The following is a 24366-nucleotide window of genomic DNA, read 5'->3' as shown; positions in this document are numbered from 1 at the left end:
CTTTTTTCTTTCATCCATTACAATCACAAACTCAATCTATGAAAACAAACATAAGTACGTGAATTTACATTGTCCATTGCAATCACAACTTCAATCAATGAACATAAATATAAGTACGTCAATTCTGATCTTGCATTAAAATCACATCCTAAATCCATGAACACAAACATAAGTACGTGAATTCTGATCATCCATTACAATCACAAACTCAATCGATGAAACCAAACATAAGTACGTGAATTTACATTGTCCATTGCAATCACAACTTCAATCGATAAACATAATCATAAGTACGTGAATCTTGATATTCCATTAAAATTCCACCTAAATCGATGAACACAAACATAAGTACGTGAATACATATCATCCATTACAATCACAAACTCAGTCGATTACTACAAACATACTGTAAGTACGTGAATCTAGACTGTCCATTACATTCACAATCTCAATCGATGAACACAAACATACGTACCGGTACGCGAATTCTTTATCTTCCATTAAAATTGCATCTTAAATCTATGAACACAAACATAAACACGTGAATCCAGATCATCCATTACAATCATAACCTCAATCTATGAATACAAACATAAGTACGTGAATCTAGGCCGCTCATTACAATCACAACCTCAATCATGAACAGAAGCGTACATAAGTCAATTATAATCAGAAATTCTATCGATGAACACAAATTTTAAAAACTCCTTTGACTTGCGCTGACCAGATATACTCCACGAGACTGATATTCTAAGCCAAAATGAACTTTCATCCAAAAACCATCCACAAAAAAGTAAACAGAGGAACCTCGATTCCCATGTTACCGTTGATTAACGTTATGTAATGAATTATTCGTATAGGTAATTATGTAGGTATGTTTTAAGTTACTTATCACAGTATATTCGCGTATTTACCCGTCAAGCTTGTTTCGTGCCTACGTATTCCATCTGCAGATAACGTCAAAACGCACCACGTTAACAGTCTTTTTCAATATATCAAAGCTTTAGGCCTATTAATAAATTGTACCGAAACTCTTAAATCATAGAAGCTAGATAAAACCTGAATTCGGATTTGAAAAATTCGTGGTTAGTTATGTATTCCACTCGCAGTAGGTATGATACAGATCCAGCTATTTCACTTTGGGCTTGGCACGCGATTGAAGGTGGGGAGTGAGCGAAAATGGTTTCATGTTTTTAGTAATTTTATATGAAAAATGTGCAAAGAATCAATTGTAAAAAAACAATTAAATAGATAGGAAACTCTTTATTTACTCTTAAATTTACATACAGGTTTGCGTTGCTTATTTTTTTTTTTTTTACAGGTAGCCTACTGCGTTATTGGTATTTAACCATGTTACGCTCCAGTGTGACTTACATTTTGCGCATAGCGCAGGTTCACGGTTTATTCAAGGTTAATAAAAGGCTATTATCAGTTTCCACTGTTATGAGAACATCTCTTACTGGTTAATAGTAAACGTGTTATCTCTACCACCCTAATCCCAGCTAAAGCCGTGAATTCTAGCAGACTGCAGCCCGGCGCCCAATATCTCCTGCAAATAATAGAAAATAAATCTAAAGATTATGACGACATTACAATCGGAACTTATATTTAAAAAAGACAAAATTCTTAAACTTAACTGTTGTTGCATTAAACCTAAAAAATAATACACACCTAACTACTGTATTTCCTCCTTGTAGTGAAAGAGTTGTAAGCTCTCGTAAATAGAATCGTTTACAATTGAGTCTCAGTGGATAAAAATGTCATACTGGGATATATAAAAACAGCAGTTACTTTCCTGGAGTTGCAACGATATTTTCTAGTGTAATGAATGTACCTATTATTTCTGAAGGATAACAGCCATTTCAATCGTACTAACTCTATGAGTGACATCATAATCGTGATGATCATTATCAACTTTCAAGGATTGTTTTCTTCGGCCAGTTCTGCCCTCACCCTTGGTGATGATTAGAGCCCGGAATTTTATGTAATATCAAATTGAGAAATATGTACATAAATATAAATATATATAGTGAAATGTGTAAGTAAATATGTAATAATAAATACTGTAAATATGTAATATGAAATAAATATGTAATTAACAATTAATAATTAATAATTGGTAATTACATACAAATCCGGGCTCTAACAATTATTATAAATGGAAAATATTAGCTAATTTCACTCAGCAGTCATTCTTCTTATAATAGGCTATTTATTGCTCCCATTTATTCAAAATGTGTTCCAGAATAGTTATTTCCGATTATTCATCTTAGTTTGATATTTTAAGCACTGCACAAATTTCACTTTCACAATTTTCATAACATTTTCTGAATATTTGAAATGTTGTTCCTAATACACGTATAATATTTGGAAGGTGACATTGTGATACATTTTAAACTCGTCTTAATGTGTGTAATCAATGTAACATGATTAAAGTATGTAGTGCTATTTGAAAAATTGATGACGTCACATGTATCTTGTACCATAATGTAGTTACATGCACCAAATCTCAACACTCTTGTTAGCCCTTGTCCTAACATAATGCTCAAAAACAAAAATTCCAATACCTATCCAAACAAAAAAGTTGTAATAGGTGCACAAGATAAATGGGACACCCTGTATGTATATATATAAAACCTCTTAAAGGTTTGAAGTAAATGTTGGAAATGTGTCGGCGTTACTTCAAGTAGGAATTACGGGAAGCAGGGAACTCCGTAAGTGAGAATGTTGTAACTATAAAAAGGACAAGAACCTATATTGTGATCATGGATAATTTAACCCTTACATAATGTAAGTTATTTAGTTGTCACCTAGGGTTATGTGTGCTGAGTAAACAGTATGTTATTTAATGACAACTGTGGTTTAAATCTGTAATCAATATCATGAGGCCCGTGCTATGACTTTGTTATTCTGAGTATTCCGTCTCATGCTTTGGGTTCTTCGCCATCTGCATACTAATTAAGGCCCAAACTCGAAACCAGATGTTGGTAGAAAGTGGACGGAGTAGAAAATCTGTCGCACTAAATATCAAGCAGTTATTAATAGGCTGTGGGAGATTTTTTCTTCTTCTGAGTGGGAGGGGAGCAGTTAATTCTGTCGATGCATAGCAATGAAATCCGTATGACAGGTGCAATGGCAGTGAGAACTTACTTGTGAAACACCCGGCAGTGCCCCACATAAGAAACCAGTTGAACATCGGAGTCGCAGAGCGCGGACTTATAATTGGAAACTGAATGCTGACTGGAATGATGGCGACCTTCAATTAATTATTATAGTTATACACAAAAAGCTGGACGGACATTCCCACGTGACTTGAGGCAGGACAGTGAGCTCTCCGATGTAAGGGTATCTGGACTAGTAGGACCGCTCCAGGGAGAAGCTGTGAAGCCCTTAGCCGCTATTGTTTTGTTTCCTTTCTGACAAGAAGAAAACCAGCAGCAACATCTGTCAATTCTCACGTCATAAACCGTTCCCTCATCTGCATCAGACAGTCCCCACACGCAGATCCGATTATTCACGAATTCGGGTTGAAGAGTGATTTTTTTTCGAGAAGATTTGGCTGGAATCTCGAGACCGGCCACCCTAACTCAAACTCTTCATGAATATCTCTTCCGACATTCAAGCACAGCCAAGTCCAATCAATTCATATAATCTACATTACTTTCTTCCCAAATATGACATTTCCGTCGAAACCTGTTGCCATGGTAATGATATCACTACCACCATCCTTACTACTGCATATCCATAATCATTACCATCGCCAACACAAACACATTATAACTCATAATACGATCATTACTATCATCATGATCACTCTCATTATGATCAGCAACATCGTCATCATTATAGTCCTATCATTATTATTATCACTAGGGCCAGGATTCGTATGACAATATAATATATTTTTACTGGCCAGTATTAAAAAATATGTCTGTAGATAACAGACAACAGAGAACCTTGAACATTTATTAGTTGTGTTTTGCAAAAAGAAAACGTAAAGTAAACAATGAAGTAAAATGTGGGCTACATATTGAACCTTAATGTCAAATAAAAATAGGTATAACTTATCTACCTGATATATTCGTATTTCGTTTTTTTATAGAGATAGATAAACCTACAAATAATTGGATTTTGCTTGTTTTTGCATATTTGTTGATTTATTATGCATATTTCAGACTTTGTGCATATAAATTCTGGCCTTACTTATCACCATAATGATGATCACCACTGCTACCGTCACCGACGTACCTCAGAGTTTAGCGAGTGCGATCGTTTGCTGATACTGAGCTCGGGAGTGTGTTTCAATTCCTCTTCGGCTGATTACCTGGTAGAGGTTTTTCCGAGGTTTTCCCAAATATAGGACAAATGTCAGGCAATTACATGCTCCATTATCTGGCTCATCTCGCTATAATCAATTGTAACAACATACTCGCGCAGTTGATACAACGTCGTTAAATAACATTAAAAAAATCGTATTCCTCTCGCCATTTCCTTGTATTCCTGTCGCCGCTCTCGTCTTCCCTTAGTTCCCATTCTCGCCGCCCTGTTCTCATTGTCGTCCCTTTGTTTTGTTGTCCTCTCCTCATTCTCACCTTCTTGTTCTCCTTGTATTTCCCTTGTCATCATTGTATTGCTTTTGTTCTCTTTGTCTTCCCCTTGTTCTCGTTGTTTTCCCATTCTTTCTCGTATTCTCATTATTCCTCATATTCCCATTGTTTTCATTGCATTCCCTTTATTCCCCTTGTCTTCCCTTGTTCTTCTTGTATTCCCCTTGATATCCTTCTGTACCTCTTCTTCTCCTTGTACTCCTCTGGTCTGGTATTACCCTTATTACCCTTTCATTCCCCTTTTTCTCCTTGTATTACTCTTGTTCTTATTGTCTTCTTATTTTCCTTATAGTCTCCTTGATCTCCGTGTCTTTTCCATGTTCTCCTTGTCTTCATCTTGTTGTCGTGTTCCTTTTGCTTTTCTTGTATTCCCTCTCTTCTTGAATACCTCTTGCTTTCCTTGTATTTCCCTAGTTCCGTTGTCTTCCCTTTGTTCTCCTTGTATTCCGCTAGTTGTGTTGTCTACCCCTTGTTATTTTTGTATTCCCCCTGTTTTCCTTGTATTCCTCTTGTTCTTCTTGAATAACTCTTGCTCTCCTTGCATTCCCCTAGTTCCGTTGTCTTTCTCTTGTTTTCCTTGAATACCTCTTGTTCTTCTTGCGTACCTCTTGTTATCCTTGCATTCCCCTAGTTCCGTTGTCTTTCTCTTGTTTTCCCTGTATTCGTCTTGTTTTCCTTGAATACCTCTTGTTCTTCTTGCGTACCTCTTGTTATCCTTGCATTCCCCTAGTTCCGTTGTCTTTCTCTTGTTTTCCCTGTATTCGTCTTGTTTTCCTTGAATACCTCTTGTTCTTCTTGCGTACCTCTTGTTATCCTTACATTCTCCTAGTTCCGTTGTCTTTCTCTTGTTTTCCCTGTATTCGTCTTGTTTTCCTTGAATACCTCTTGTTCTTCTTGCGTACCTCTTGTTATCCTTGCATTCCCCAAGTTCCGTTGTCTTACCCTTATTCTCCTTGTATTCTCCTAGTTCGTGTGCCTTCCCCCGTTATTTTTATATTATTCCCCTTGTTTTCCTTGTAGGCTTTACCCTTAGTTTCGCTGATATTCCTCTATTTCCATTGTCTTCCTCTTGTTATCCTCGAATTCCCATTGTTCTTTGTGTATTCCCCTCGGTCTTCTTATATTCTCCTTGTCTTCCCTTTGTTCTCCACGGTGTAATGACACAGCACATACTCTACATGGCGGCGAAGATCATGCGGCTACGGGTCAACTTCTCGCACCATCCACGCATAACAGTAGTTCTTTGTAAAGATATGTACCATAGCAAAGCTATCTATGCACCTGCCTATTTTTAATTAGTGTAGATGATACATGAATCAGAAGGAGGTGGAAAATGTTGCTGAAAAGAAAGAGGGAGACGAAAGTACCCCGAGAATATCCTCTGAAATGTCTGCTTTGTCCGTCACAAATTGAATCATGATTAGGCCGGAAATCGAACCCGTGCTGCTTGGTTGGAAGACAAGCGAGGTAGCGCTGAGACACAACACGGAACTCTCTTCTAAACAAATATCTTTGTGTAAATGTCTCTATGGGATTTAAATTGATAGGGCTGTGAAGCCAGAAAGATCTCTTATAAAGTAATCAGAAAATGAAAGGTCGTTAAAGGTCGTAGACTTGATGGGGCATTACCCAACTCTCCTGGAATAATAACTTACAGACTTAACTTTCCAGACAGCAGCTATGCTGATGGTTAAATTTAAAGAGATCCTCCTGTCCTAGAGTTGAAGCACCTGTAAGGCGGCGTATGATTGAATCATAAAACAAGGATGATACGTTGAGTTTAATTTTGATATGGGCAAGAATCGGCTAGTAGTTTTTCCTGAGCACCGTCAGCGTCGTTCAGAAATGGGTTATTTTACATGCATTAAATCTACAACATGGAAGACTCAGATTTAATTCTCTTCCGAAGGAAACTAACCTAAGGATTTTAAAAACGCTTTAAAAATCTATTAACCACGACGTCTTGTATCTAATGAAATCGTAACAATCATTTCACCAACAAAGATATCATCGTCATCGGCAGCATTACCACCACCATTACAATCCACCATTACAATCATTATATTGTATTACTTCGTACAGACATGAAAACTCAGTAGCCTATGCAAGATGGATACTATGTCGCAAACGAAAACTAAGGCAAGATAGGAGGTGGTACGAATTATGAAATTAAAGATAGAAAGTTTCATGTTAAGTGAATAGTTAACGAAGATATTGAGGTAAATGAAATGGAATTTACGGAAGGGAGGCACTATGACCCAGCACTGCGACATTTTAGATCTATTGCGCTAACCCTCAAGCTAGTCCATTGCTGTGGAGTAACGGTTAGCGCGTCTGACCGTGAGACGAGCGGGCCCGAGTTCAAATCCTGGTCGGGACAAGTTACCTGTTTGGGGCTTTTTCTGGGGGTTTCTTTCAATCAATTGAAAAAGAATTGCTGAGTAACTTTCGACGTTGCACCTCGGACTCATTTCGCCATCATTAATGCACATGTCATCATCCATACCATAACCCGGGTTCAGTTCACGGCGCAGTGTGCTGTACTTGTTCAAGAGCACGGCCGTTCGGCTACCCAATCATTCACAGAATAATAGTGGTAAGCTCAAAAAGCCTCAGGCTGCAGTGCAAACATTCGAGTCTCTCCAGGAAAAAAAAAACGCTCAAGCTAGACGCATAATGGGAAAGGCATTACTACTAGTACTAACAGTAGTTATATTAATAGTTTTAATTGGTTATTTTACGATGCTTTATCAACTGCTGTGGTTATCTAGTGTCTGAATGGAATGAAGGTGATAATTCCAGCGAAATGAGTCCGGGGTCCAACGCCGAAAGTTACAGAGCATTTGCTCTTAATGGGTTGAGGGAAAACCCCGGAGAAAACCCTAACCAAATAACTTGTCCCAATCAGGATTTGAACCCAGGCCCGCTCGTTTCACGGTCAACCAGGCTAACTATTATTCAACAGCGGTGGACTATAGTAGTAGTAGTAGTAGTAGTAGTAGTAGTAGTAGTAGTAGTAGTAGTAGTAGTAGTAGTAGTAGCTGTTGGTATTGCAGTTCATAATAATGTTAGAATCTTTTTGCAAGTCTCTTTTTATACTCTTTTTATACACTCACGTGTGTACATTACGAACACATAGAGAGGGCCCACTTGTTACTCAGTATTCAACCGTCATTCCTAGCAAATTGATCGTTGGAGAGGTGAAAGAATAATTTGCGAAGATGGAATATTCTAAGAGTTGGAAGTAGCTTAGAGTCCGAGCTTAAAACCGTTAATACAGCGAAAGCAGAAGTTCCCCATTTGACGTACAGAAAAAATTGCAAGATAAAAAACAGATTCCTATGGCATTTATGTTAGTTTTTAAGCGTCTATCACTCACTGACATTTAGTATGCACCCTATGTAGCCTGGCTTGCTTGACGAGGTCTGGACCCGGGACAGATCAGTACACTTAGGCACGCTTTGACCTATTGTGCGCCTTATGTATGCAATGATTGATTATCCATGTCCGATAGGTGGCCTGGGTGGCATTCATTAATCCAACATTGACAGATAGGCCATCCTGCTTCAGCCTCTGATAGAGCCAGGTCCCGTTTCGCGGACGAGTAGCCTAATAAACCCCATGTGCCAGGAGCATTAACCCCTTTCTGATTAGCCAACGCTGACAGGTGGGCCATCCTGCCTCAGTCCCTGGCAGAGCAATACCTCGTCCGTATGCGAGTAGTCTGATAAGTCTCAGGAGCCCGGAGTCCTAAATCATACAACCCCCAAGACTTTACCCCACCCTATTTGTACTAGTTCAGATCATAGATGAAATGAGGGGGAGATAGAAAGTGTTGGTGGAATGATAGAGGGAAACGGGAGTACCTCAAGACAAACTCTTTACGACGTCTGCTTTGTCCACTACAAATTCCATCACGACCTGTCCGAGGATTGGACCCGGGCCGCCTGGACCAGCGTGATAGTACTTGAGCCTACATTGTAAATATCGATATTCACTGTCGGTGAGATGACACGGTAATATTCCGGCAATAACACAACGGGACAATATCGAAAGAAACAAAAAATCTTAAAACTCCGGTTGAATATCGAAATTCAGTTTCTTTTGCTAGAATTCATTGTCTAAGTGAGTTACAATTGCGTCTGGCTGGAGAATAGCAATGAATTAATAGTAGGGTAAAGGTTGGTAATATTGTGATGAGTAATGTTGTGATAGTTATTTTTGAGAATTTATTACTGAGCGAGAGGAAGATCAGGTTTTTGCGTCAACGTATCAAAGGAATGTTCGTGGACAAGTTTCTGCACAAAACCGGACCTTCTCTCGCTCAGTAAAATTGTAATAAATTCTCAAAAAGAACTATCACAATATTATTCGTATCACAATATTACCAAACTTTACCCTATAATGGAAAGTGAAAGCACCTCAATTGTTACGTGTAAATAAACACTTCCGTACTTCAAAATACTGAATTTCTTATTGATCGCAAAGATTGATGTTGAGCTGAAAATATACGCAATTAAATGCGGAACAAGAGAAATAAAATTCCATTCCATGTGGATCATCCTGGAGGGAAACACGCGACGTTAACAGAGCGTCACTAGCAGTTAAAATATTGCCTTGGCTACAATTCACGATACCAAAGACGATGAGCCTTGTGCAAACTCTTGCATATTTCCTTTAGGCTGATTTGCGAAAGCAATAATTGAACGTGCTTGCTGTTTCCCTTTCAAAAGCCTTGGCCGATATGAACAAAAAAAAAAAAAAAACTGGTACATATTGAAATAGAAGACTTAGCAAAGAGTTAATGACTCTATTTGTCTATAACTGAAATTTTTTAACCTACCATGTAATGATTGGGAGAGATGAATACATCAGCTATCTCAACTGTTTTTTTTCTTATACTTCGGGTCAAAGCGTAACCTTAACGCTGCGTAGAATTTTAGAGGGATTCTTTAGCTGAGCTCTTGGATATATTGGCTGTAAGCCAGGATTTAACTTGCAGTTTTGCAGAAGGAAACTAAACTACGTGTAACTTATCCTTCGTTTGTTTTATAATCCCATAGCAACGAATTTTATATTTTCTATTCTAAACCTTATCCATATTGAGTGGACATAAAGTCTCGATGCATTTCAATGAAATAATGGTTATTCGGACATGGACTGTATATAGGGCTATTGCTATGGTGTGTACGTATGTAATTCATCGTAATTTAACATGACCGCCATCAATTTCACAGCACTGTGCCCAACGTTTGAATGGAGCCCTAAAGACATTCGTAAGCATGCCGCTAGAGTTCGCTGCAGATGCTTCTAGAATTCGATTCTTCAGGTCCTGTAGGTTTCTTACTTTCATTTTGTATACTCCTGATTTGATAACTCCCAAGCAAAAAATCTAAGGACGTCAAATCAGGTGAACGTGATGGCCATGGCCATACTTGTGTTGAACCTCTGCCTATTCATTAGTTGGGAAAGGGATGGTTGAGGTATGTTCTCACAACTAACCGCAAAATGAGGGGCCTTAATAGCGATGCTACCGCGCACCCCATCGTCGCTGAATAGCCTCGTAAATAAAAAAGTTGAATAAGGAATAAAATATTGTTTACATGTTTATTCTGAATTTAATGATTGGTTATGAATTCGAGGGCTTAGTGTGAATGAAACTAACGTAAGTACAAAAACTGACAATTTTATGTTTGACATAAATCATTAGCAAATTCATTCTTCTACTTGGTTACCAAAAATCGCAACTCAGTTCCGTATAATCTTGTATATAATACAATTCGTATACAAAACGTGATGGTATAGTTCATGTGAAATAAGCGTGTTGCCTGTTAAGAATTTTGTTGTGGAGAAAACCTATTGTAGTTACGTTAGTTTCACATTAGGCCCTCGAATTATTACAGCTGCTTTTTGAACGTATTGCATTTTTATTTTTCTCTTTGTATGATAATTTAATTTTACCTGAATTTTTGTCTTCATTTCCCCTAAATTCCTGGGGTTTGTAGTTAATTCTCGATATGAAAAATTTATAATTCTTTCCAAATATTACGAAATAAGAAAAGCCTGAATCCCATAAGGGCAACGGCCTCCTACAGGAATGTAGGGTGAACTGAAGGTCTACTACACTTGGGGAGCCAGTCCAAGAGAGCTTACACTATACATTTACAAACTAAACACATGAACAAATTATACCAACTAAACACGAAAAACTATACAGACTAAACACATAAATTATGCAAACTAAACATCCACAAAAAAACTATGCAAACTAACCACATAAATTATAATCTGAACATACAACTATCCACACTAAACACACGATAAAAAAAATACACAAACTGAACACATACACAGTCTTAACTCACACACAAACTAAATACACAAAAACCTATACAAATTTCACACATAAATTGTACAGCCTAAACACACAAACTATCTAAACTAAACGCACAAAAACGATACAATTGAACACTAAAATTATACTAACTAAATACATGAACTATACCAACTATACACGGAATCAAACTATCCAAACTGGCACACACAAAAATAACTATATAAACAATGCACAACTATACACAGTTTACACAGTGTTCGTAATTTCTTCCAGTCCTTTCCATGCCTGCCTGTCCCCCGCTGTTCTCGTCCACTGCGCTCCAGTCTCTCTCCGGAACACGTCCGACCACCTTCTCCTTGGACGTCTTCTGCTTCTTTTCCCAATGCGTGGGTCCCACATAATCGAGGCATACGTCCACCTGCTGCAGTCCATCCTACTCACGTGTCCGCCCCATTTCCATTTGAGACGTAGCGCCAGCCTCACTGCATCCTGCATACTGCTTCTTATTCGGATGTCGGTGTTCCTTATCCTGTCTTGCAGTCTCAGCTGGAGGACTTTTCTTTCCATTTTCCTCTGGTACACACGAAGCAGGTTTTTCTGTTGCCCTATCAGAGATCAAACTTGGCATCCGTACAACATTACTGGGATTACTCAGGTTTCCAGAACTTCAAATTTAAGTTTGGTGCTGATGTTTTGGTTTTGCAGGATGAATTTCAAGCTCCAAAATTTTTTCAAAGCCAAACATATTCTTCTTCGTATCTCTTTCTCTCTCCTGCAGGAGAGTGACACAATTTGTCCCAGGTATACATACTCGTCGACGTATTCCAGCGTCATGTTGTTAATCGTTATAGGGATGTTGTCTGCATTTGTCATTATTACGACTTATGTATTCTAGCGAGATGTCCAAAATCTGGCATACCAATTATGTAATGTTATTACAGAATGCTGGCTTTGCAGTTAAAGACCTGCCCTTGGGCAGAAAACTATGAATGAATGAATGAATGAATGAATGAATGAATGAATGAATGAATGAATGAATGAATCGTTTCACGCAAAACTGTAATATGTATGATTGAAAAGTATGTAAAATTTACATTCCATTCTTTATTTTACATTTACAGGCTTCGGTGTGACAAAAATAAAACTGATATTTCAACTCGCGGGTTGTGCTCTGATTAAATTATTACTTCGTTCTCAATTAGGTGAATATTTTTTGAACCATCACTAGACAATCACAGTATTAATAGACTCCCTATTCATATGGTACAGTATCAGCACAAAGCAAGGGACAAATCAATTCTTTAAGTTATGACACTAATCTTTGTATCTATCTCCGTAGGCAAGAAATGATCGGACAATTCTCACGAAAGAACAGGATTCCTTTATTCATATGCGTCTCCTTAGAAGAAAGTATTACGAAAGATTTATATTCCTTAAAATACCACTGTCCTAGATATAATCCTGCTAACTAGAATATAATGTTACATATGATAATTACTTGACCATTCAGCACCACCGGTGGCCGAAAATACTGTAGTTCGATTTCATAAGCACATTACAATAATTCTGTACACAAAATTTCCCCCAGAACATTTTCAGACACGCCACTAACGCATGTTACGTTCTCACTTTTGTGAGGATTGTAAATCTATACTAATAGAAGTTCAAATTGTGACACTCTTGTTCGGCAGTAACACATTTGAAACGGTCGAGTTCTTTTCTATCCGAATAACAAAGCTTTTCTGGGACTAAGGTCCATACATTGGGACATTTGTGTTTCCTGTTGCTATCTAAGCTAGAGCTGGAACAAACCGGTTCACATTAACGATATTTCGTTAAGTCAGTATTGGTACTATATTTCGTAATCACAAATAACAATATTTTGGTTCAAAGTTGACATCTACATCGCAGATAATTTTCACCGAGCATGTGAGGTGGTGAACCTTGTGAAAACTCCCGAACCGCTACTGAACCATGCTTTTCAGAGAATTGTTGTACAATCTGCATCATAACGTACAAACCCTTATACACGATTCTTGCAATTTAACAAGAAACTAAACTTAAAACTAATTCAGTTAAGAAGTGTCTACTTACCAAAGCTACTCCACAATCATGAAAAGCAAAAACACGATCAATTAAGAAACAAATCGAAGCCTACAAAACTGGAAAAGTGTCCTTTAGATTAGTATTTAAAAAGAGCTCGTAGAGCAGCCGTGGCGAAAATGTGACTCGCGAGCACATTGTGGCTCGCAATGATAGCTATGCATTTCTCTTGCTTCCTACCTTCCCCAACCCCCACCCTCTCACTCACTGGAGTCAAACTCCGTTGTATTTGTCTCTGACCTGCGAGTGGCGTATCGTCGCAATGTCTCTCTCGAAACCATGTACCTCTACAAAAACGAAAGTTTCAAGTAGGATGGGGGGACTCACTTTCTTGCTGCCAATATGATGAGAATATTAAAAGAATATTAAATATATGATTTGTTCACAAGTATTACGAGGAAAACTGTTGCATAACATAAAGCGGCATTATATTACATGTCACTCATGAAACATTAAAAGGTTAAGTATTATTATTATCATTATTATTATTATCATTATCATTATTACTATTATTATCTCTGTACGTCGATCATTTTTCAGCAGATGTACGAATAATGCGGTTATATCTTCAATTTAAACTCACAGATTTATAATGTTATGTTACAATGAAAGCTAGATGTAAGTACTTGACAAATGTTGAACTTTTAAAATCTTCGTTCTTTCGCTTGCTCTGTTGAAGCCATGTTCGCTACAACTTACGTCTGTGAAGAATTATTTTCAACAATGAAAATAGTAAAAACCAAATTTAGATCACGACTGACAGACAAATATCTTCGTGATCAACTACGACTGGCAGTAAGTGACATAATTCCTGATTTTGAAACTTTGTCGCAGAGACATTCTGAAGACAGTTAATTTTAGGTTGTGATAATGTGTCCTATATTTTCTTATTCATTTCTTTCTTCGTTACACGTACTAAACATTAGTTTGTAGCCTTGTACTGCATAAAATTACATTTAAGTGTTTGACGTAAGGAAAATGAAAATCCGTTATTAAGTCAGACAGTTGCTTCGCTTCCCCTTCGAGTGTCCGCCTCCCTCCATAGGTGCTATGCACGTTGCAGGTTACACAGTGGCTCGGCGCACGATCACATTTTCGTCACGGCTGTCGTAGTGTATCATTACAAAAATATAAATTGAACGTCTATCAATAATTGACATTGTACATAGGCCCAAACACGATTTAAAATATTATGCAGGGAAGCTATTTATCCTGGCAGTTCCAAGTCTGAATGAAATGAACGGGGATATGTTGATTTTATTCTTACTAGATGGTAGGAAATTATGTTTCCTCAATTGTAGGACATATTTCTTTCCATAACCTTCCCTGGATAGCAGAATATTAGGATTGCCCAATTGTACGAAATATAGTTTTGCCATAGTCCAAAACGACGTGCACAAACCTGATTTACCAGTCCCAAACACACTGCACCAATCTTCCCAAACTTTGGCATTTCACTTGCATTGTCCCAAACGTAGTGAATGGCTCTTGTTCATACTCGTATGCGAAGTGTGGATTTAGAAATCCTGCCCTGTGTAACTGAGTAATAATAATAATAATAATAATAATAATAATAATAATAATAATAATAATAATAATAATGATGATGATGATGATGATGATGATGATAATAATGCATTTTTACGTTAAGTTTTAATTTACATTTTATTGTGTAAATAATTCCATTCATATTTTTAGTGGAATAAGTAGGGGGAACGGGAGAGAACCTACTACCAAACACCGTCATTGTCCACCACAAATTCCAGTTGGACTCATCGGGGTTCGAATCCAGCGTGGAAGGCCGATGCTCTAGCCGTTCGGCAATCGGTGTGCCATTTCGCATATTATAGTTATGCGTAACTTATAATCGCTTGTAATATTGTTTAGCTATATGTGAAAGGCTTGATAAACTGCCAGAAAGATTTCCACAGCCTGGAAATAAGATTCAGACTTTGGCCTGCAAGATCGTTACAACAGCAGTTAGACTAAACTACGGCCGTTAAACATACATTATTATTGTTTGCTCTAGCTGTTAAGTAGAAAATATTTAATTACCTTGAAACGATAACTTTGAGAAATGATCTAAATCAGTCATGTTCAGCGCGGGTATTTCTAGCCTTTAAACGAGGTGCAACAGAATTACATGCAGCACACGCTTAAACATATTCTACGACACTGTTGCACTTCGATAAGGCTAGAATTGCCCGCACTGAACATGCCTGGTCTAAATAGACTACACCGTTTTATATATATCATATATATCATATCCTATCCTATGTAATAAAATAACAGGTTTACCTACTGATCCGGAGCTGTGCTTTAGGATGGGTTCGATTCCCTCTTGGGCTTATTGTCTGACTGGTTTTTCTCTGAGGATTTCCCAAATTGTAAGGCTCTTAGGTAATGACATGGTAAATCCTCGATATCATTATCACCAATTCCATAAAATAATAATAATGTAATATTCGATATAACGTAGTTAAACAGCCGAGTAAAAAAAGAAGAAGAAAATCGTTGGAACCAATTTTCAGTGTTGTATTAACTTTTACAAATAAAGACACATTATATTTAACAAACATTTTTATTTATGACGTGTATAATTATCGGATAAATTGATTTAGAAATACTGGTATTATCAAGATCAATGGCCACCGGCATGGCTCAGTCGGTTAAGGCACTTGCCTGCAGGTCTGAAGTTGCGTTCGGGCGTGGGTTCGATCCCCGTTTGGGCTGATTACCTGGTTGGGGTTTTTCCGAGGTTTTCCTCAACCGTAATATGAATGCAAGGTAATCTATGGCGAATCTTCGGCTTCATCTCGCCAAATATCATCTCGCTATCACCAATCTCATCGACGCTAAATAACCTAGTAGTTGATACAGCGTCGTTAAATAACCAACTAAAAAATCAAGATGAGTGCAGTGGTAGGAAAAGTCTCTATGTACAGACAAACGACTTCCAAAAACAACTTTTTGGACTAAGAATGCAGAAAATGTGTATTCATGTGAAAATCTAGAAATAGAATATTTTCGGCAACACAACACTTTTTCTTTTACCTTCTTATAATGAGAAAGTAAAAGAAGAAAAAAAAAAGACAACGGCCAAGTGTTAGATACCTAGAAGTCTGGTGGTTCATCACTGATACTGGAGCCAATGCACCGAGTTCTAATACTGCGAGGGTGGAGGTGCTATTAATAGGCTAGGGGCCGCGGGCCAAGCGTGACTCGGCGATGCACGATTTGCTGGATGATGCTCCAACAAATTTAATGACGCCGACAAAGTGCTCGCCCAGGCGTATCTAGTGAGACTTATTTGAGATTCGCGGAAACAGCGCTACTGCCGGAAGGAGGAGCGAGACCCACCGGCAAAACTGATTTTGCCAGCAAGGTGATGGGACAAATAAAAACAGTTACGATTGTCAGTCAGTTATTAGTCAGCCAACTAGTTACTGAGCAAGTCAGTCACTTATTCAGACAGCCAGTCAGTCAGTTTTTCAGTCAGTCAGCCAACTATTTAGTCAGCAAGTCAGTCAGTTATTCACTTGTATAAGAATAGCACATTCCACGAAGGTCAAGGTTACTGAATCCGGATGGACAAGTATAGAAATATAAGCTAAAGATATAGAAGTGAAGGACATTAAGCCTCCCAAGCATATCAGCCCAAATAGGCTTTTATTCATCCGTCAAGGAATGAGTTGCGTGCCGACTGTGTTGCCCGGCTAATCAGGCTGCACCATCCGTCACATCACGCTTTCCTCTCCAGTCTACCAATCAATATGCCATACTTATCTTTGCTGGTGGTCTCCCGTACTTCACACATCTTACTTGAGTCGCCATGTCCCAGTTAGGCAAGCAAGAACCTGGGGAGCTCCGGTGCCTCTTCGCAGGTTTAGGAGTCATCTAGAATCGTTAGTCACGTTAGAACCCACCACTACTGTCTTCTACCAATCTTTGGACAAGCCGCGAAGAACAACTGGCATGCAGCGTATTCCGAATCTCACTGGACCGGTGGACAACAATGACGTCACGCTGCAGCGAATTAGGACCAAAACTGCTGGAAGGATTGATGACTGTCATGGCGACTGTATAAGTTGTTGTCTGTGCTACGCTAGCAAAATTTTGCGAAATTTCCGTACTGCCATCTCGTTCAAAGAAAAGAGAGCATAAACAATTTATTTCTTGAACCGGTAGTAATAACTGGTCCGTTGACATGTTCGCTCATAAGCCATTAACATATTGTTTTTACGGTATGCTCATTACAAACAATACAGCAGAACTAAAGCAGAACACACCGCCATGACACAACAGTGCACGATGACATTCGTCTGCTAATTCCCGCCCTATACAAGAACCAATCAGATTCACTGATGGCGGCTGATGGAGACTGCCACCATCTCTGCAAGCTGATGGCACCGGTGCGACACCGGTGAAGCATCAGTGACGTCATCGGTGGAATTCGGAACACCGTGATGCCATCGGATTGCTCACAGGTGAGATTCAGAATACGGTCATAGCTTACAAAAGACTAGACAGTACGGTGACATAAGTGGTGACTTATGTATCGAGATGGAGTTGTGAAGAGTACCGTTGAAATGACGAGGAAAAAACTGTAAACTCCGAGAAAAGCCCTTATAACCTTGGCTTTGTGCACCACAACAAACTCGGTTCCGCAGTCATGTAAGCCAGTGCTCTGCCAACTGCTCTACCTAGGAGGTTGGATGCACAGATAACCCCAGTCAACCAACCAACAATCTGACCAATCAATCGACCAACCAATCCACCAATCAACCAACAAACCAGCCGATTAACCAACCAATCAACTAACAAATTAGTCAATTAATCAACCAACCCACCTACCAACCGATCAACAGATCGACCGATCAAACAATCAACCGACCGATTGACTAACCGAACAACCAACCGATCGACACACCAACCCCACCGACCAACCAATCAACCAACCAACACCGACCAACCAACCTACCAATCAACCAACAAACTAATCAATCGACCGACCAACCAATCAACTAACAAACTAGCCAATTAACCAACCGACCGAACGACAGACCGATCAACCAACAAACCAGTCAGCAAGCCAACACCGACCAACCAACAAACCAATCAATCGACCGACTGACCGACCGACCAATGAACTAACAAACTAGCCAATTAACCGATCGATCGATCGACTGACCGAACAACCAACCGACAAACAGACCGACCGTCCGAACAACCAATCTACAGATTGACCAACCGACTGATTGACTGAGCGAATAACCAACCAACCAACCAACCAACCAACCTACACCGACCGACCGACCGACCGACCAACCAACCAATCGATCGACGACCGACCAACCAACCAATAAATTAACAAACTAGCCAGTTAACCAACTGAACTACCAACAGACCGACCGAACAACCAACCGATTGACTGACCGAACAACCAACCGACCGACTGACTGACTGACTGACTGACTGACTAACTAACTAACTAACTAAGTCAACCAACCAACGGCCCTATCACCCATCTACCCACACCCATTCAGTCAATCAGTTCATTCCTTGAAACTATTATTTTACATGGTGCACGCAGCTTGCTCCTCTTATTTCTCGAAGTCTCTTGTATTCAATCAGTGTTTAAGCTCTTCGATACCCGCACGTGCTGTCGTCTAATGAGACATAACGCAATAAAACGACTTGATTGTCAGTTGTTCAGTTGCCTTGCAACTGTAGAGACTAGAATATGAATTAAGTCCATTGATTGAAAGCAATGGCGAAGTGTCGATAACTTAATAAAATATCGCATGGTAATACACAGAGTATGTTAACAAAAATAACGCATAGTGGTATCCTGTAGAGCTGTGTAGAGTCGTGAATAGTTTGAAGAATATTAATTTATATCAATATTTTAGGTTCTGAACAAAGTGAGCTATTCTGTTATTATTGCGTTATTTACGTAATGTGGCCTCGGTAGCGTAGTTGGTATAGCACTGGCTTTCTGTGCTCGAGCTCGAGGTTGCGGGTTCGATCTCGGCCCAGGTTGATGGCATTTAAGTGTGTTTAAATGCGGGACAGTTTTGGTACCAACTTCCTAACTCTACTTATAATTCTACCTGGTAACCATGACTACGAAGCACTCGACGGACAGTCTCAGCACATACTTTCTTACCGGTAGTTCCTTCAAGTGATGGCCTCAGCTTTGGAGCACTTATCTTAAGGTCCGATTTTACTTGTCTCATAATGACTCGTTCATCTTTTTCACTTAAATTCTTTAATTTCGGTTTTCTTGGTACAGTCTCCATCGAACCTTTACATTTAAATTTATTAACACTATATTGGACCGTTGCGTGACTTTGTTTACAAGTTGCTCTATTTTACTTAAAGAACAACCCTTTAGGGCAAGATTGACAATTGTCGTCTTGAAGTCGAAAATTAGATTTTTAATATTTATTCATCTTGAAGAGCACTCCCTGACGGAGTAAACAAACGAAGCGAACCGTGCCTGGTCACGATTCACGACTGTTTGTGCCATGTAAGAAATGCAAACATGCCTACTACGTACTTAAATGTATGAATAAGAAAGTGGCTTGTATTTTAGGTTAAAAACACTTATTTTGTTATTAATAAAATATTTTAGTTTTGAAGTGATTTTGGTCTGGAAATTTACTCATGCTGTCTCCATATTCAAATTTAAAAAATACAATTTAATATTTGCAATAACTTATTTAAAAATTGTTTTCATAATAGATTTCGCCTTTTATGAATAATAAAGTAATATACTGTATTAACTGCGAGTCAATATGTCTAAGTACGTCTTTAGAAATTCTGTAGCGGGGAACGCGATAGGGCGGTCTTCTCTCTTTTTGTCTCTCATAGGAGTTGATAAGGCTACATGGCAACTCTCACTGTCAGCTACTGGCTGACAGCGGAATAAAGTTCTCTGTTCCTATCATAACTGTAATAATATGTTTAAATTTTCTACTTACGTAGCAAAATTAGCTAAAATTGTGAAGAAACATACATAGCTATATTAGGTTAGGTTACATAATGGTGGCTAGGGGCGGGTTAGGGACAATCCTTTGCACGTAGGCCTTACTGAGGCCTATTACGCACCCCGAATTTATGGGATGAATGAGGATGAGCTGTACCAGCCCACCGGCCGCATGTGATTCCTCAACCGCTCACCCAATGGGGGATCCCCTACTCCTCCCGCCCTATTTTCATACCGCCAAGGCGACCAAGCAGCACAGGATCCATTACAACGGCCCTTCCAAAGTGTCGAAGTGTTGTTGAAAGTGCCCTTAAGGAAAGAATCCTGGCAGAGATATTGCGGAAGGCTTGGAACTCAGGAACGGTTGCGGATAGGACGATCCCCGCCCCGTAAGCGGACGAAGACATGCGTCTTGACTTGAATATGTCTATGGAATGAGATGAGGAAAATGAATGATATGAAATCTATTTTTTTCTACACGGGAGGGGAAGGGAAAATGGACCATGGCAATGAAAATTCCAACCCGGAAAAACTATAGTCAGGTTGGTCGGTCCGGGAATCGAATTACGGACCTCCCGAATGCGAGTTCCATGCGGAATGCATGAGCCATCTCGCTCGGTAAGAGTAACTAAATATAAACTCTGATGAAGATTATAGGACACACGTTTTATTATTTATACTTTAAAAAAATCATTCTATATGCATTACTTGAATAAGTATCAGTCAAAGTATTGTTCTTTTAAGTTGTTATTTTTTTTTCCAATATAAGTAATTTTATTTTTATACTCGTAGCTCAAACTTTGTTCTCCAGGCGTAAATTAATAAAGATATATCAATAGGTCTAGGTTTTATGGAATTCTATAGGTTATTGCCTTGATTCTGAGAATTATCCAAGTCTTATGTCAGATTTTATCTGTGTATTATTCGCAATGAAGTCGCCACTGCAGGAACACTATTGAAAGCATAATAAGGCATCTTTATCAGTTTTAGATCTGTTAAAATTTTCATTGTCATTTCGTTCCAAAATATTATTATTTTACGACATATTTATTTGTTTGTCTTTCCTGACATCGAGGAAGCTTAGATCACTATCCTAATGTATGACGATCGAGGAACTAAACAAAAGTGAAATTATCTGTAGGCTTACAGAATTTTACCAATTCTCCATATATAACTATAGAAGCTATGAATTCATAATATTCTCAACTTTTATGTCTTTGTCCTTGCTAATAAATAACGTTGTACTTAATGATGCACGCAGATGGCCACGTTGTGGTCTGTAGATCTAAATTTGATGTTACTGTCAAGAAACACACTTCTGCTATTTCAGTTCCTTTTAATTTGTATTTTACACCAATTTTTACAGAAATTAGGTAGAATGGAAACGACCGTAAATGTATCAAATTTAAGAAGAATTTATCATCCGTGTAATAGAGCTTTATCCCAAATTAATTGAAATAATCGTCTTACTCTAGTTTTTACGTGTAACGTTTACATTCGTCCTACTAATTTACTTGAAATTTTGTGGAATGGAAATTTGATTTCCATGAAAATGCATATATCACATCCAATACATAACCTACTAGGAAGAGTTTATTATAATCCATGGTGTGGTTTTCAACACATTTTAAAAACTAATATTATTCTATTATTCACCTCTACTTCGGCTTAGACGCGTGCACAATACATGCGCAACTACAGAAAGTTAATAAAAACTTTGCATTACTCACATATAATAACAACAACAACAATAATAATAATAATAATAATAACAATAACAATAATAATAATAATAATAATAATAATAATAATAATAATAATAATGCGTGGCGCTACAGCCCGTGGATGGCCCAGACCAACTAGGCGGCTGCTGGCCTCACGCCCACATGCCGGAGCAGAGGTGGACGATAATCCAACCAGAATGGAGGTATCGCGTGATTAGCACGATGATCCCCCCAGCCGTTGTAGCTGGCTTTCGCAACCGGATTTCGCTACCTATCGTAACTCTCCAAGTGCACCACGATGCTGGGTGGGCACCGGTCCCATACTCTGGTCGAAATTGCAAGAGAAAATTTCTTCCTCCATGAGGACTCGAACCAGCGTGCATTCCGTAACGCGAGTCCTAGGCAGGATGCCACAGCGTGAGACATTACATACATACAGATGGATAAATAGCAACAACATTTACGGGACATTCTCAGGTGCTTATGCCATGGTATACCAGTTAATTAGGCCTATTATTTCTCTGTCGCTCAAAAATAGTTCCTTACTTGTCCTCTTAATGGTAGACATTATGTTTCAATCCATTACTATTGTTATTATTATTGTTATTATTGTTATTATTATTATTATTATTATTATTATTATTATTATTATTATTATTATTATTATTAACTGTTATTCATAACTTAGATATTTCATTATGCTCATTAAACTCACTTAAATCATACAGCAACTTGTATTTGCACAATTGATAGTACCAATGTACAAAAATTGTCAAATAACTTATAAAAAAACTTATATTTATTTATCCTAATTTCATTGCCATAATTCCTATACAGACGTTACATACAATCATAGGAATTTACTCAAATCCCCCTTCACTTTTTCTTTAGCAGAAGCTCACAAATTATTTCTCATGACAAACCTACCCCGTAAATCCTTCCCTAAATATTTTCGTGACCATCAAATCGTAATTTCTAAGATAGCAAGGTATTTAGTCGTTCATTAGAACGAATATAATTTTCATGGTACAATGGAAAATTAAATCCTTTTATGACAACTGCAAACGCAACTAAAACATAGCAGATAACCATCATTATTTTTTATTACAATACTCGTTCTTTCCATTAGTCACCAATACATAACGGAATACATTCGAAGTTACAAAGCCTCCTTATATCCAGATTTACGATTACGATTAGTTTTATATCCGACTGTCCTCTATTTATTGCTTCGTGGAACTGAGGAACGCGCAAAGTTGTTAGGGACACCAAAGCATTTTTTCAATGTTCAATTCTTTCGTGTTTAAAGGAATCGTTATCATAGCATACGTTCTGTGCTTTCTCTTTCGATCATAGAGAAGTTGTCACATTGATGTTACAGATTTGTTTTGAAAGTAGCTACTTCAAAAATAAAAGGGCACATCTCCCGGCTCTCTCTCCCATTTACTGTTTCTTCCAGAAAAATAAATACATTTTGGCAAAATTTCGACTTTCAAGTCCAAAATGGCATTCCCATTATTACAGAACGGAGGGGCTTCTTTAGAGCGACATGTCGGGCAAATACTTGTTTAAAAATCATGACGTCCCAGCTGTACGTAATATCTTGTTGCGCTAAAGTCTCCCGTTCTCTTGTTGGGACTATAGAACACTGCACACACGAAATATAATCATAAAGCGGATACCTATCGAGGTCGAATTTCGCATAAAAAAACAATAAATCGGGGTTTGGCTGTTTCTGGATGAGATATGTCGTTTGGCATCAAAATCAGTGCGCTAACACATCGGAGTCGCGAGATATGTTGCTAATGGCAGTCAGTCGACACGGGCCTTCACCCGCGCATGTGCGGCGCCAACTCAAGATCATACTCGCATCGTAGTCGTATATCCGATCGACCGAAACCACATTTATTTCACGAAGTTATAGCGTCAGAATTAATCATCCTGCAAATATGTTTTCGGAAAAGAAACAAGTCTTAAGAGATTGTTATCTTCGTTCACAACTGTATCGTGATTATCCCTACATAATAATAAATTAAAAGTTACGAATGGTATCTTAGCATTATTTGTCTGGTTCCTTAATTCCAAAAATTGAGATATGGGTAATAAAGTTCAGTTGAAATTCCTATTGAATTATAAAAAAATAAACAATGCATTTATGGCAGAGAGAAATTATTAAGCGATTAAGTGACAGATTGATGAATGAAGAGGTGTCCCGAATGAGAATATAGCAAGCATAGTAAATTGCTAACAAAAGTACAGTTACAGAAAGATATGACGAAATGTGTAAGCCTAAAAAAATTTGAAGAATAAATCTTTCGAAATACTAATTCAAATATTGTAATACTATCTTGTTATTTACAGAAGCCGAAAATTCTGCAGGGAGCCTTGCGTATAGTGTTCCAAGAAGACCTCCAGTAAAGTACAGCTGAGTGAGAAGGTATGTAAGATATATTTTATACATTATAATATATTTGAATACTAAAAAAAAAAAAGGCTGCAAGTGTCAATATCTTTGAAAAATTAGTTTCCCCCCCCCCAAAAATGAGCCTATGTTCTTGCTTAGTACACAAAGAAAAATGTCCCATTGTAATTTTATTTAGGCCC

At 38.2% G+C, this 24366-nt stretch overlaps 1 protein-coding gene across 2 annotated transcripts in view; it reads left to right on the top strand.

Moving 5' to 3' along the window:
* Positions 1-24366, top strand: part of LOC138706171 (alpha-(1,3)-fucosyltransferase 7-like) — a 229378-nt gene that overhangs the window by 9480 nt on the left and 195532 nt on the right. Inside the window, exon 2 of one of the 2 annotated variants that reach the window (XM_069835175.1) lies at positions 24124-24199. The exons of the other annotated variant lie outside the window; for it this stretch is intronic. The gene's annotated coding sequence lies outside the window, so the exon portion shown is untranslated. The remainder of the gene's footprint in view (positions 1-24123; positions 24200-24366) is intronic. 2 annotated transcript variants of the gene reach the window in all.

This window comes from Periplaneta americana, chromosome 9 (assembly GCF_040183065.1).
Source record: "Periplaneta americana isolate PAMFEO1 chromosome 9, P.americana_PAMFEO1_priV1, whole genome shotgun sequence".
Taxonomy (NCBI): Eukaryota; Metazoa; Arthropoda; class Insecta; order Blattodea; family Blattidae; genus Periplaneta; species Periplaneta americana.
This window is presented reverse-complemented; position numbering and strand designations above follow the sequence as displayed.